General features: G+C 38.0%; 1 long non-coding RNA gene across 1 annotated transcript; it reads right to left on the reverse strand.

The window, feature by feature from the left end:
- Positions 1-283: 283 nt before the first annotated feature.
- On the reverse strand, positions 284-13,956 carry LOC115896814. The gene is made up of 3 exons (XR_004056698.1): positions 13,815-13,956; positions 11,244-11,345; positions 284-431 (listed from the first exon to the last, which is right to left on the reverse strand). It is a non-coding gene; the product is annotated as an uncharacterized LOC115896814 (long non-coding RNA).
- Between the last annotated feature and the right edge of the window lie 2,459 nt (positions 13,957-16,415).

Genomic DNA, 16,415 nt, shown 5'->3' on the forward strand with positions numbered 1-16,415 from the left:
TACAGCCTTGCATTGGTATTTATTGGTTTAAGTATCTGTCCTCATAGGAACAACATCTTATGTTACACCTCTTTATATCTTTCTTTTTAATTAAATTAATTAATTAATTAATTAATTTTTAATTAATCTTTCTTATAATGAAATAAATGAAAATAAACCTGGCTAGATTATAGAGATTTTGGTGGGGAGGGTTTCAGAAAAACTACCAAAGTAAATGTCTAAGGGCTACACACAGGTTGCAAGTTGAATAAAAAGGCATTTTGGTTATTTCTTCCTGTAGTACCTGACAGAGGTTGATGTTGCTGTAAATATTCTCCCAGACTTGGTCATAGTCGCACAGATGCAAACCCTGGGAAGCCACAAAAGATGGATGATGTGGAGCCAGCATGACTGTCTTTGCAGCATGATCTTACTCGCTCAGGGTTGGAAATCTCAGGTAGAATAGAGAAGAGAAGGAATGGTTATAAGAAGTATGTTCCCTTTTTCTCAGCAAGACTTTGGTCACATACACGTGAACAAGGAAGAAAGTCTAGGTGGGACTTTATTCAATTAAAAAAATAAAATTAAAGTCCAGCATCATGATTCCCCAAATATGTTTGTCCATTCAGCACTATAAGTATTCAAATATACATAGTAGCTCATTTAAAAATTTTGTGACAATCCCCTAAAGACAATAGCAGGTGGTGTTCCCACAAGTGTTGTGGCATCAGTGAAAAGATAAACACCCATCAGCATTGGGTGCAAACTCTGTCAACTGTTAGGAAGCTTCTGGGCAATGGAGGAGGGGGCAGAAGTGTAGCACAAGAAGAGCACAAGCTTTATACAGACACAGACCTGGGCTTGTATCTCTGCAGGAATCCTGGCCTTTCCATGCAGAGCAGGGCAAGTCAACCTAACAAAATGCTAATGATGTCTCTACCCAGAGTGCTGCAATAATGCCTACCATGTAGGAGGACCTCAATAAATGTCCCTTCTTCTCATCTGGAGGTAAAGAATTGAATAATAATCCCAGAATTGAATTGCTACTTAAGTGATACATATATACTATATCACTTTAATATCACAAAGAACCTCAAAGATCATTTATTTTGATCGCTATCAAAATCCCAAAGACATTTCTTGCAGATATAGAAAAATTCATCCCACAATTTGTATGAAATCTCAAGGGACCCCAAATAGCTAAACAATTTTCCAAAAGAACAAAGTTGAAGAACTTACACTCCCTGAATTCAAAAACTATTACAAAGATATAGTAATCAAAACAGTATGGTACTGGCATAAAGAGAGACATGTAGACCAATGGAATACAGTAGAAAGCCTAGAAATAAACCCTCACATATATGGTTAAGGGTGCCAAGACCACTCAATGGGGGAAGGACAACATCTACAATATATGGTGTTGGGAAAACTGAATATCCACATGCAAAATAATAAAGTTTTATCCTTATATTATACCACATACAAATATTACTCAAAATAGATTAAAGATCTAAATGTAAGACCTAAAATTATGAAACTCTTAGAAGGAAACATAGGGGAAATCCTTCATGAAATTAAATTTGGCAACCATTTCTTGAATATAACACCAAAAGTCCAAGCAACAAAAGCAAAAATAGACAAATAGGATGACACCAAACTTAACAACTTTAGTGCAGCAAAGGATGCAAATCAATTGAAATGAAGAGTCAACCTACATAATGAGAGAAAAGATTTGCAAATTATATATCCAATATGTGACTAATAGCCAGAATACATAAAGAACTCCAGGCTGGGTGCAATGGTTCACACCTGTAATCCCAGCACTTTGGGAAGCCAAGGCAGGTGGATTGCTTGAGCCCAGGAGTTCAAGACCAGCCTGGGAAACATGGCAAAACCCCATCTCTACAAAAAAATACCAAAAAATTAGCCTGGTATAGTGGTGTGCCCCTGTAATCCCAGCTACTTGAGAGGCTAACATGGGAGGATCACTTGAGCCCAGGAGGAGGAGGTTGCAGTGAGCCAAGGTCACACCACTGCACTTCACCCTGGGTGACAGAGTGAGACCCTGTCTCAAAAAGAACTACAACTCAACAAGAAAAAAATCAAATAAACTGATTTAAAAATAGGTAGTCAATTACAAAAAAAAAAAGAAAGAAAGAAAGACGAAAGAAAAAATAAGCAAAGGATTTGAATAGATATTTATCTAAAGATGATATACAAATGGCTAAGAAGCATATAAAAGATGCTCAACATCACTAATCATCAGAGAAACTCAAATCAAAACCACAGTAAGATTTCACCTCACACCCATTAGAATGGCTGCTATTAAAAATCATAAAATAACCAGTGTTGGTGAAGATGTGGCAAAATTGGAACCTTTGTGCACTGTTGGTGGGACTGTAAAATGGTGCAAATGCTAAGGAAAACAGTATGGTGTTTCCAAATAAAATAAAATAAAATAAAATTACCATGCGATCCAGCAATTATACTTCTGGATATATATCCAAAAGAACTGAAAGCAAGATCTTGAAGAGGTATTTGCACATCCATGTTTATAGCAACATCACTGACAATATCCAAAAGGTGGAGGCAACCCAAATCCTCATATCAGATGAATAGATTTTTTTAAATGTGGTATATACTTACAAGGGAATGTTATTCAGCCTTAAAAAAAAGGAAGGAAATTCTGACACACACTACAACATGAATGAACCTTGAGGACATTATACTAAGTAAAATAAACCAAAAAGACAAATATTGCATGATTTCACTTATATGAGGTATCTAAAGTAGCCAAACATATAGAAAAAGAAAGTAGAATGGTGGTTGCCAGGAGCTGGGAGGAAGGAAAAATGAGAGTTGTTGTTTGATGGGTATAGAGTTTTAGTTTTGCAAGATGAAAACATCCTGGAGATATGTTGTGAAACACTATGAATGTATTCAATGCCACAATTACCATGTTCTTTTGGAGGTGTCATGTTTCCTTGCTTTTTTGCTTCTTGCATTCTTTTTTTTTTTTTTTTTTTTGAGATGGAGTTTCTGTCTTGTTGCCCAGGCTGGAGTGCAATGGCACGATCTCAGCTCACCACAACCTCTGCTTCCCAGGTTCAAGCAATTCTCCTGCCTTAGTCTCCCAAGTAGCTGGGATTACAGGCATGCACCACCTTGCCCGGCTAATTTTGTATTTTTAGTAGAGACATGGTTTCTCTATGTTGGTCAGGCTGGCCTTGAACTCCCAACCTCAGGTCATCCGCCTATCTCGGCCTCCCAAAGTGTTGGGATTACAGGCGTGAGCCACCACGCCCAGACGCTTCTTGAATTCTTACATTGATATCTGTGTATCTGGTGGAATGAGTGCCTCTTCCAATTTTATGGAGTAGCTTTTATAGGGATACATTTTCTGTATCCCTGAATTATATACAGTAAATATTCATTTAATGTCATCAATAGGTTCTTGGAAACCACAACTTTAAGCAAAACAATATAGAGCAGGTCCTCAAATAACATCATTTTATTCAATATCGTTTTATTGTAATGTTGATGAGAAAAAATGCTGATTTTTTTCTTATACATTGTTTGGTTTAAAGTTGCAGTTTCCAAGAATCTATCAATGGTGTTCAGTGATGACATACTGTACTTAAAGATGGTTATGGTAAATTTTATGTTACTTTTTTTTTTTTTTAACCAAAATAAAAGTATCATTTAGGTGCAGGCTCCCCAGGGACCAATGACCGGCCCAACTGATGCCTACAGCTGCCAGCAAACCCATCTCCTCCAGTGACAGAGCCACCATGTACTATACCAGTATCCCAGGAACCAACATCCAGCCTGACTAGTGCCTGCAACACCAACCCTGCAACCAGCAGAGATGCCATGCCCAGTGTGTGCCCTCCAGAACCTGAGAATTGGCCCTCTTGGTGGCCCTTATCCCAAGCAAAGCCATACCACTACTGCCTTCACAAATACCCAGAGCCTAGGCCGGTGACGTACTTGCAGACACCACTGACACTGAATACAGCCAAAGATATCACACAGAGACTACACTATTATACCCGTCCAGAACCAAAACCAAAGCATCCTTACATAACCAACACTATAGGACACATCTATGGGGAAAATGTAGCCCTATAAAAGCTACACCATAAAATTGGAAGAGGCACCCATTCCACCGACATGCAGATATCAGTATAATAATACAAGAAGCAAAAAAGCAAGGAAACTTGATCCCTCCAAAGGAAAATGGTAATTATCTAGCAACAGACCCCAAAGAAAAGGCAATCTATAAAATGCCTGGATAGGAATTCAAAATAATGATTTTAAGAAAACTCAGTGAGATACAAGAGAAAACAGACAGACAACTCAATAAAATCAGAAAAATAATTCATGATCTAAATGAAAAATCTGGCCAGGCATGGTGGCTTTTACCAGTAATCCCAGCACTTTGGGAGGCTGAGGTGGAAGGATTGCTTGAGCCAGGTGTTCAAGACCAGCTTGGGCAACATAGCGAGCTCTTGTCTCTACTAAAAATTTTTAAAAATTAGCTAGGTGTGGTAGTGCATGCCTGTAGTCCTAGCTCCTTGGGAGGCTGAGGTGGGAGGATCATTTGAGCCCAGAAGTTCAAGGCTGTAGTGAGAGTTCTAATTGTGCCACTACACTCTAGCTTAAGTGACAAAGCAACTCTGTCTCAAAAACAAACAACTAATAAATAAATAAATAAGATATTCAATAGAGATCAATATAAAAAAGACCCAAACAGAAATCTTGGAGTTAAAGAATTCAGTGAATAACATAAGAAATACAACTGAGAAATTCAACAATAGACTAGATCAAGCAGAAGAAAAGTTTTCTGAACTGGAAGGTCTTTTGAAATAATCCAGCCAACCAAAAAAGAAAAAAATGAAGAAAGCTTAAAGGATTTATATAACACCATTAAGTAAACAAATATTCATTTTATGGGAATTCCAGAAGGAGAAGAGCAGGAACAAGGCATAGAAAACCTATATAATAAAATAATCACTGAAATCTTCCCAAGTCTTAGGAGAAATATGTATATTCATACCTAGTAAGCTCAAAGGTTCCCAAATTCAACCCAAAAAGCCCTCTCTGAGGCACATTTTAGTTAAACTGTCAAAAGTCAAAGACAAAGGAGAAAATTCTAAAAAAAGCAAGAGAAAAGTGTCAAGTTACATATCATGGAATCTCCGTCAGACTAACAGAGATTTCTCAGCAACACCTTATGGGCCAGAAGAGAATAGGATGATATATTTAAAGTGTTGAAAGAATAGAAAAACTGCCAGTCAAGAGTACTATTCCTAGCAAAGTTAAACTTCAGAAATGAAGGCAGAATAAAGTATATCCCAGACAAGGAGAAAATGGGGAATTTATCACCACTAGACTGGCTTAACAAGAAATATAGAAGTCCTGCATCTGGAAGTGAAAGGACAATAACTACCCTCATGAAAACAGACAAAAGTATAAGCATCACTGACAGAGCAGATACACACAAGAAAGAGAAAGAAATCAAATCTTTTTGCTACAGAAAACCACCAAACTGAAAATATAAACAAAAAGAAAGAAGAAAGGAACAAAGACTATATGAAACAACCAGGAAGCCACGAACAAAATGACAGGAGTAAGCCTTCACCTATCAACAATAACCTTGAATGTAAACAGTTTAAATTCCCCAATTAAAAGACATAGACCGTCTGAATTGATTTTTTAAATGATCCAACTATATGCTGCCTACAAGAAACTCACTTCATCTGTAAAGATATATAAACTAAAAAAAAAAAAAAGGGATGGAAAAAAACATTCCATGCAAATGGAAGCCAAATGTGAGCAGGTGTAGCTATACTTACATCAGATAAAATAGATTTTAAGTCAAAAACAGTAAAAAGAGATAAAGGTCATTACATAATGATAAAGGGATCAATGAAAAGCAAGAGTATATAGTAATTATAAATATATATATACCCAACACCAGAGCACCCAGATATTTAAGCTAATATTATTAGATCTAAAGAGAGAGATAGACTCCAATACCATAATAGTTGATGCCTTCAACACCCCACACTCAGCATTGGAGAGATCATTTAGATGGAAATTCAACAAAGAAATACCAATCTTAAATTGCACTACAAACAAATGGACCTAATAGACATTTACAGAGCATTTTAACAAAATACACATTATTCTCATCTGCACCTGGAACATTCTCTAGGATAGACCATACGTTAGGCCACAAAACAAGACTCAAAAAATTTTTAAAAATAAAAATTATATTAAGTATCTTTTCAGACCTCAATGGGATAAAACTAGAAATCAATAACAAGAGAAACTTTGGGAATGTCATAAACTCATGGAAATTAAACAACATACTCCTGAATGACCAATGGGTCAATAAAGAAATTAAAAAGCAAATTTTAAAAAATTTATTGAAACTAATGAAAATAGAAACACAACATGCTGGCCAGGTGTGGTGGCTCACACCTGTGATCTCAGCACTTCGGGAGGCCGAGGCCAGTGGATCATCTAGGTCGGGAGTTCAAGACTAGCCTGGCCAACATGCAGAAACCTCGTCTCTACTAAAAATATAAATTTAGCCAGGTGTGGAGGCAGGCACCTGTAACCCCAGTAACTCAGGAGGCTGAGGCAGGAGAATTGCTTGAACCTGAGAGGTGGAGATTACAGTGAGCCAGGATCATGCCACTGCCCTCCAGCCTGGGTGACAGAGTGAGACTCCGTCTGAAGAAAAGAAAAGAAAAGAAACATAACATACCAAAACCTATAGGATACAGCAAAAGCAGTATAAGAGGGAAGTTTATAGCAATAAACACCTACGCCAAAAAGTAGTAAATTTTGAAATTAACAACCTACTGATGCACCTCAAGGAACTAAAGAAGCAAGAACAAACCAAATCCAATATAACTAGAAGGGAATACATAATAAAAATCAGGGCAGAAATAAATTAAAAACTAAAAACAATACAAAAGATCAATGAAACACAAAGCTGACTTTTTAAAAAGATAAAATTGAAAAACCATTAGCTAGACTACCTAACAAACAAAGATCTGAATAAATCAAATTAAAAATGAAAGAGGAGACATTAAAACTGATACCACAGAAATACAAGAATCAGGTTGGGTGCGGTGGCTCACACCTGTAATCCCAGCACTTTGGGAGGCTGAGGCGGGTGGATCAACTGAGGTCGAGAATTCGAGGGCAGCCTAACTAACATGGAGAAACTCCATCTCCACTAAAAATACAAAATTAGCTGGGCATGGTGGTGGGTGCCTGTAATCCCAGCTACTTGGGAGGCTGAGGCAGGAGAATCACTTGAACCCAGGAGGCAGAGGTTGTGGAGAACCAAGATTGTGCCATTGCACTCCAACCTGGGCAACAAGAGGGAAACTCCGTCTCAAAAAAAATAAAATAAAATAAAATAAAACAAGAACCATTAAAGACTACTATAAACAACTCTATACCAACAAATTGGAAAACCTAGAGGAAATGGGTAAACTCCTGGACACATGCAACCTATCAAGATTGAACCAGGAAGAAGTAGAAAACCTCAACAGACCAATAACAAGGAACACAACTGCATCAGTAACAAAAAGTCTCTCAACAAAGAAAAACCAAGAACTGGATGACTTCATTGCCAAATCTACTAAACTTTTAAAGAATTAATGTGGATTCTTCTCATACTGTTCCAAAAACATGAAAAGGAGGGAATTCTTCCAAATTCATTCTACAAGGCCAATATTACCCTAATAAAAAATACAGACAAGGACAGAACAAAAAAAAAAGAAAACTACAGGCTAATATTCCTGATGAACATAGATGCAAAAATCTTCAACAAAACAGTAGTAAACCAAATCCAACAGTACACCAAAAAGATTAATACACCATGATCAAGTGAGATTTATCCCAGGGATCCAAGGATGATTCAATATACACAAATCAATAAACATGATACATCACACAAAGAGAATAAAGAACAAAAATACATGATCATTTCAATAGGCACAGAAAAAGCATTTGATAAAATTCAACATCCCTTCATGATAAAAACTCTCAACAAATTAGGCATAGAAGAAATTTACCTCAGCACTATAAAGTCTACATATGACAAACCTACAGCTAACATTATGAGGAAAAGTTGAAAGCTTTTCCTCTAATAGCTGGAACGATATAAAGGTGCCTACTTTCCCCACTACAATTTGACACTGTACTAGAAGTCCTGGCCAGAGCAACTAGGCAAAATTAAAAACAAAGGGCATTCAAATTGGAAAAAAAGGAAGTCAAATTGTCTTTTTGAAGACAATGTGATCTCATCTGTGGAAAAACCTAAAGACTCTGCCAAAAACTCTTAGAACTGACAGACAAATTCAGTAAAATTTCAGGATACGAAATCAACATACAAAAATTATTAGCATTTCTATACACCAATAACAAACTAGCTGAAAAAGAAACCAAGAAAGCAATTACATTTTCAATAGCTATAAAAAATATTACGTAGGAATAAAACTAACCAAGAAGGTGAAAGATCTCCACAATAAAAACTATGAAGTACCAATGAAAGAAATGGAAGAAGACACAAAAAAAATGGAAAGAAATATCATGTTCATGGATTGAAAAAATTAATATAGCTAAAAAAGACCATACCCAAATTGATCCACAGATTCAAAGCAATCCCTATCAAAACACCACTGATGTTCTTCACAGAAATAGAAAAAATAATCCTAAAATGTGTATGGAACCATAAAAGACCCAAACAAACAAAGTAATCCTGACTAAAAAGGACAAAGCTGGTGGCATCACATTATCTGACTTTAAAATACACTGTAATTATACTGTAACTAAAGCAGCATGGTACTGGCATAAAAACAGGTACATGGATCAATGAAACAGAATAGAGAACCCAGAAATAAATCCACATATTTATAGCCAACCGATTTTTAACAAAGGCACCAAAAATATACATTGGGGAAAGAACAGTCTCTTCAATAAATGGTGCTGGATAAACTGGATATCTGGATATGCAGAAAAATGAAACAAGACCCTTATCTCTCACCATATACAAAATTCAACTCAAAATGGACTAAAGATTTAAATATAAGACTCTGAACTATAAAACTATTAGAAGAAACTAAAAGGAGAAACACTTCAGGACATTGGTCTGGGAAAAGATTTTAAGGATATAATCTCCAAAGCATAGACAACAAAAGCAAAAATAGACAAGTGGGATTATATCAAATTAAATACACAAACACACACACACACACACAAATAATCTGATTTAAAGATGGGAAAATGATCCTGAATGGATATTTCTCAAAAGAAAGCATTCAAATGACCAAGAAGTATATGAAAAAATGCTCAACATTACTAATCATCAAATGCAAATCAAAAACCACAGTATGATATAATCTCATTCCAGTTAGAATGGCTATTAACAAAAAGACAAAAAAAAATCACATGCTGGCAAAGATGCAGAGAAAAGACAACTCTTATACACTGTTGGACTTATAAATTACCATAGCCATTATTGAAAAAAGTATGGAGGTCCCTCTAAAACCTATAACTAGAACTACCACATGATCCAGCAATCTCACTATGGGGTATAAATTTTTAAAAAAGGAAATCAGTATGTTGAACAGATATCTGTACTCCCATGTTTATTGCAGCCCTATTCACAATAACCAAGATAAAAGTATCCATTAACAGATGAATGGATAAAGAAAATGTGTTACCCAGTGGAATACTATTTGGCCATAAAAAGAATGAGATCTTGACATTTGCAACAACACTGATGAGCTTGGAGGACTTTATGTTAAGTGAAATAAGCCAGGCACTGAAAGGTAAATACATGTTCTTACTCATCTTCTCCACATGTTCTTACTCATTTTCAGAAGCTAAAAAAGTTGATTTCATAGAAGTAGAAAGTAGAATAACGATTATTAAGGCTCAGAGGGTGGGGGTGGGATAGGGAGAGATTGTTTAAAGGATAGAAAATTATCAGTAGACGGGGAAAATAAGTTATTGTGTTCCATAGCACTGCAAGGTGACTATAGTTAACAATAATTTATTGTATATTTTCAAATAGCTAGAAAAGGGGATTTTGAATGTTCCCAGGGCAAATAAATAATAGATGTTTGAGAAGATGGATATACTAGTTACCTTGACTTGATAATTATATATTATATGTATCAAAATATCACTCTGTACCCCATAATTATGTACAATTTTTGTCAATTAAAATATTTTAAAAGGTAATTTAGTTGAATATTTTGTTTCACAAATAAAGAAGCTAAGGCTAAAGGAGGTTACATGACTAGACAAATATCACACAGAGAGTTGGTGTTAAAACCAGACTAAAATCCAGTTTTTTGGGTTTTGTTGTTGTTGTTGTTGTTGTTGTTTTGTTGTTGTTTAAGACAGAGTCCCATGCTGTCACCCAGGCTGGAGTGCAGTGATGCAATCATAGCTCATTGCAACCTTGACCTCCTGAGCTCAAGCAATCCTCCACCTCAGCCTCCTGAGTAGCTGGGACTACAGGTGTATTTCACCACATCTGGCTAATTTTTAAAAAAAAGAATTTGTAGAGACAGAGTCTCTTTTTGTTGCCTACGCTGGTCTTGAACTCCTGGGCTCAAACAATCCTCCTGCCTTGGCCTCCCAAAGTGCTGGGATTACAGAGTCACTGTGCCTGGCCCTAAAGTCCAGCTTTTTGACAATTTTTTATTCTCTACCGAAAGCTAACAAGATTTTGAAAGTGTGGCAATTAGATTAGAAAGTTTCAAATAAGGCCGGGTGCAGTGGCTCACACCTGTAATCCTACCATTTTGGGAGGCCGAGGTGGGCGGATCACTTGAGGTCAGGAGTTCGAGACCAGCCTAGCCAACATGGTGAAACCCCTGTCTCTACTAAAAACACAAAAATTAGCTGGGCATGGTGGTGCATGCCTGTAATCCCAGCTGCTAGGGAGGCTGAGGCAGGATAATTGCTTGAACCTGGGAGGCAGAGGTTGCAGTGAGCCGAGATCATGCTACTGCACTCCAGCCTGGGTGACAGAGCAAGACTCTGTCTCCAAAAAAAAAAAAAAAAAAAAAAGAAAAGAAAAGAAAAAAGAAAAGAGAAAGTTTCAAATAAAGCTGTTGTAGTGAATCCATGCCAACATTTTTTAAAAGGGAAAGAAAATTCCATATTTTGTGAATGATTTTAGCAAAAATCTTATCTATAAGGAAACATAGTTATTTTCTCACCTTCAAAAATTTTGCTTGGAGTTGCAATAATGCATCTGTTCTTCTCCGTTCTTTTAATTTAGTCAAAAGCTTCCTTTGCCACGGATCACATTTTGGCTTGATCTAGTGGACAAACACGTTCACACAAAGTTACAACATAACAGAATGATTCTCAATAAAAGTTGCATGCAAAGAGATTCAAGGACCTTCTGAAATGGTATCTGGCTTTGGTGCTAGGTTGGCTAGGACAAGTGAGCTTTTGGAAAGGGTCTTCATGGGTTCACAGATCCATTGAAGGAGACAGCAGCACCAGTTCCTGTTGGTGCCTGGCCTATAAGATGCAGTAGATCCATCTGGGATGACACCATAACACCCACAAGCAGCAGGAACCCTAAATCCATCAGAGTTGGTCATTGCACTTTATTTACAGGGCAAAAGAAGTTCACCCACAGACTCCTTGTGACTCCACATTTAAAACATCTTTCATATTAATAAACTGTATTTCAAAAGTAAGTTCTGTTGCTGTAAATACCATTAACACTCAAATTTATATCTCAGCCCTAAACTCCAGCCTATTATATCCAACTACTCCTTTGATATCTATTCTTGGATGTCAAGTGTAACCATCTAAAACAGAAAGTCCAGCTTCCCTTACATGGACTACCTTGTTCCTCAAGCACTAAATGGACTTAGGAGCAATCTTTGATTTCTCTCAGTCCATCTTTATTTACTCCTATGGTCTGAATGTGTTCTTCTAAAATTTAAATGTTGAAACCTAACCCCCAAGGTAATAGAATTTGGGGATGTGATTAGATCATGATGGTAGAGCCCTCATGAGCAGTATTCATGCCCTTACAAAAGAGGCCTGAGGGACTTTGGCTTTTTTCTTCCACTGTGTGAGGATATGGGGAGAAGTCAGAAGTCTATAGCCTGGAAGAGGACCTTCCAGAACTTGACCATGCTGGCCCCCTGATCTTGGACTTCCCAGTCTCCAGAACTGTGAGAAATATATTTCTGTTCTTTATAAGCTACCCAGTTTATGGTATTTTGTTAAAGCAGCCTGAATAGACTAAAACAATCATATAAGATTTATTTTATTTTTTGAGATGGAGTCTCACTCTGTCGCTAGGCTGGAGTGCAGTGGCACAATCTCGGCCCATCGCAACCTCCACCTCCCAGGTTCAAGTGATTCTCCTGCCTCCTGCCTGTAGCTGGGACTACAGGCATGCACCACCACACACCCAGCTAATTTTTGTATTTTTTTTTTTTTTTTTTAGTAGAGAGGGGGTTTTACCATGTTGGCCAGGATGGTCTCAATCTCTTGACCTCATGATCCGCCCACCTTGGCCTCCCAAAGTGCTGGGATTACAGGCATGAGCCACCGCGCCTGGCCCAAATTTTTCTTTTCTTCATAATACAATCAATCCTTGTTGTTTGTGGATTCCACATTTGTGATTTTGCCTACTATCTAACATTTTTTGTGACCCAAAACTCAATACTAGTGGAGCTTTCATAGTCACTCACAGGCGTGTGCAGGGTAGTGAAAATTTGTGTCACCCTATAGGCATATTCTCAACTCAATTTGAACAAGGCAACACTCTGTCTTCTTGTTTCTGCTTGCATATTACAAACAAGGATCCTTTTCATGGTCCGTTTAGTGCCACATTCTTCACATTTTTGTGCTTTTTGGTGGTCATTTTACTGTTGAAAATGGTCTCTCCATGGGTAGTGCCAAAGTAATGTCTAATGTTTCTAAGCATATGAAGGCTGTGTGAGGTGCCTTTTGGAAAAACTACATGTGTTAGATAAGCTTCATTCAGGCATGAATTATAGTGCTGTTAGTCATTAGTTCAATGTTAATGAATCAACAATATATTTTAAATAAGATGTCATTAAAAAGAAACACACGTAAAACAGTTATGTATTGATGAGTGTTCCGATGAGAGGTTCACAGGAACTAACTCTATTTCCCCTAGGGGTGATTCAATGTTTGCTAACTCAGTGTTCATGGTGACTTTCCAGAGCAAAACTACCTTGAATAACAGGAACTGACCATAGTTAGCACTACCTAAAATCATCTTATTTAGTTTGCTTACTTGCATATTGTTTGTGAATTGTGTATCTCCAGCATGAAGAGCCATACTTGATATACAATATGTACGAAATAAATAGTTTTTGACTCAACGGTTGGATTTGCACAAGTCAATCACACCCTTGGATAGTAAGCTTAGCTCTTGCCAAGTATCTGAGATCATTAGTAATAAGCAGGGAGTTTGGGCCCATTAGAGTGGGGTACAGGCATCTGGAAAACCTTCAGGGAAGGCAGATCAGCATAGCAAACTTCGACATAGAGCCAAGGCAGGCAAAGAGCTGGAAGAGTGTGGCACATAAGGCCAGGTTCTCTGAGTTGCCTCAACTGAGGACACGGAAGCGTCTCCCCTAGTCAAAGAGGACAGTTTGCTGAGGGCACTAAGGAGAGAGGACAACAGGGACCACATAAACCTGGTGCTGCCAGGTTGCCTAGCCTGCTTAGATGACACTGTGACACTGCTGACATCACTGATAGATGACTATCACCACGAGTCTCCTTACCTTTATGAAGGAAATCCAGTTGGCTCTCTTTTTCAGGGTCATTCTGGGTCCTGCCAAACCCAAATTATCTGCTTTAGCTATTCCAGCTTCATAGTCTGGAAACATTTGCAATCTCTGTTGCTCCATGAAGATGCTTTGAAATTTTTGGGAAACCTAAACAGGATGAAGCGAGAAGTGGAACCCAGAAAAAAAAAGTCTCAGAGAGTGGGCAATTTCAAAAACAGCTACTGATTGTCTTTGAAATAGCCTTGGAATCAAACTAATTTATAAAACATGACTCTGTGACAGTGACAAGACCTTAAATGGGTATACCTGTGTGGCACACGTTCTCAGTCAGCTCATTACCATAATTGTGTGTATTACCTGTTCTGAATGTCTGCTCCAGCGATTGGAAATATATTAATGTATTTATTTATATATATTTTGAACTGGAACCTAAATATAAGTGAGAAGTAAATTGTCTACCTTTGGAAATGCATTCACTTTTTCCGACCACCCAATAAACTATTATAGACTATCTAAGGATTAAATAAATCCTGCTCTCAGAGGCCGGACAAGGATGTGGCTAGAGAGGAGTCCAGATGCTAGAACCTGTTAAACTCTTTAAGGCATCTCAACCTATTCCTTTCATAGCTTACTTTCAGACTGAGGCTACAAGTGCTTTCTACAACATCGATTCCTACTGTCAAAATGCTGAACATTCCTTCTTCCCCCTCCAGGGTGGGCCCCTGTGGTGGTACCTTTATCATTGTACTTGCCATGTTGTGTCAGGATTTCCTCACTACATGGTGAGCCCTATTCAGGGTATAGACTATGAATGTCAAGAATTCACCACAAGGTGGTGGCCACACAACAACGTGAGTGTACTTAATGCCACTGAACTGAACACTTACAATGGCTAAAATGGTAAATTTTTTTATGTTATTTTACCACTCATGCGTGCACATGTACACACACAGTAAGAACCTACCACAGTGCTGACACATACTAGGGCGTCAACAAAGGTTTCTGGAATGAGTGAGCAAATTTGTGAGTCACAGAGCTGAAGATTCTTCTAGTAATAACGCTGCTACCTCTGAGGTTGTGCTATTCAATGCTGTTGCCCCTAGCCACATGTGGCTGTTTAACATTATTAATTAATTAGAATTAAATAAAATTTGAAATCTTGTTCTTCAGTTGCGCTAACCACATTCCAAGTGCTCAGATAACTATTAGTGTATGTCACTAGTGGTTAACATGGGACAGTGCAAAGGCAGAACACATCCATCGCTTCTGTAAGTTCAGTGAGATAGTGCTGGCCTATGACTGGGTCGGCAAACTTCTTAAAGGGCCAGATCGTAGGTATTTTAGCCTTTACTGACCACAAGGTCTCTGTCACAACTACTCAAGTCTGCTGTAGTAGTGTGAAAGCAGCCATAGAAAATACATACATGAATAGGCATGGCTGTTGCTAGGGTCTGAATGTTTGTGTCCCCACAAGATTCATGTGTTGAAATCCTAAACCCAAAGTGATGGTATCAGGAGATGGGAATTTGGGGAGGTGATTGGGTCATGAAGGTTAAGTCTTCACGAATAGGATTAGTGCCCTTATAAAAGAAGCCTGAGAGACTCTTGCCTTCTACCATCTGCGGACACAGCAAGAAGGCACCACCTATGAGCCAGAAAGTGGACCCTCGCCAGACATCAGACTACCTTGATCTTGAACTTTCCAGCCTCCAGAACTGTAAGAAATACATTTCTGTTGTTTAGAAGCCACTCCGTTTATGGTGTTTTGCTAGAGCAGCCTGAACGAACCTAAGACCGCTGTATTCCAAAACAACTTTATTTTAAGAAAACAGGCGAGGGCTGTAGTTTGCTGACCCTGCTCTCAGGCATTAGAGTATCGGAATAAACAGCACCTAAACATAGGAACTCTTCCTAGGCAAAAAAGTTGATGTAATATGATTGGTTATCTTGGAACACAATTAGTATTTCACCTAATACTGTTGTAAGAAAATTAAAAGTGGAAATTATCACTGTAAAAAGGAGACAAGCTGCTTTTTGGGAACAACATGGCTTTGTTGGAGTGCTCCGCCAGGCTTGTGTTCTCTCGTTTATCATTAATAACAGTCTCCTGGGCTATAATTAACCTTTTTTTTTTTTTGGTTCTTCTTAAACACCATCATATTCTGATTCTGTGTTTCGCCTATCATAATCCTTGATGATAATAAGGGTGAGGACACTCCCACAGAAACACTCTGCTGGAGATAGTGCTGCTGGTGGCATGAAAAGAAAGGCAAAAGCTAAACATCATCACCTTCAAGGAAACAAGAGGACATGTGATACCACTGGTTCCAGTGAGCTTAAAGAGGCTGTCTGTGTTACATACTAATAAAAATCATCCTGGGCCAGGAGCAGTGGCTCATGCCTGTAATACCAGCTCTTTGGGAGGCCGAGGCGGGAGGATCACTTGAGGTCTGGAGTTCAAGACCAGCCTGGCCAATGTAGTAAAACCCTGTCTCTACTAAAAATACAAAAATTAGCTGGGCGTGGTGGCACATGCCTGTAATCCCAGATACTCAGGAGGCTGAGGCAGGAGAATTGCTTGAACGTGGAAGGTGG

Source organism: Rhinopithecus roxellana, chromosome 4 (genome assembly GCF_007565055.1).
Source record: "Rhinopithecus roxellana isolate Shanxi Qingling chromosome 4, ASM756505v1, whole genome shotgun sequence".
Classification (NCBI taxonomy): domain Eukaryota; kingdom Metazoa; phylum Chordata; class Mammalia; order Primates; family Cercopithecidae; genus Rhinopithecus; species Rhinopithecus roxellana.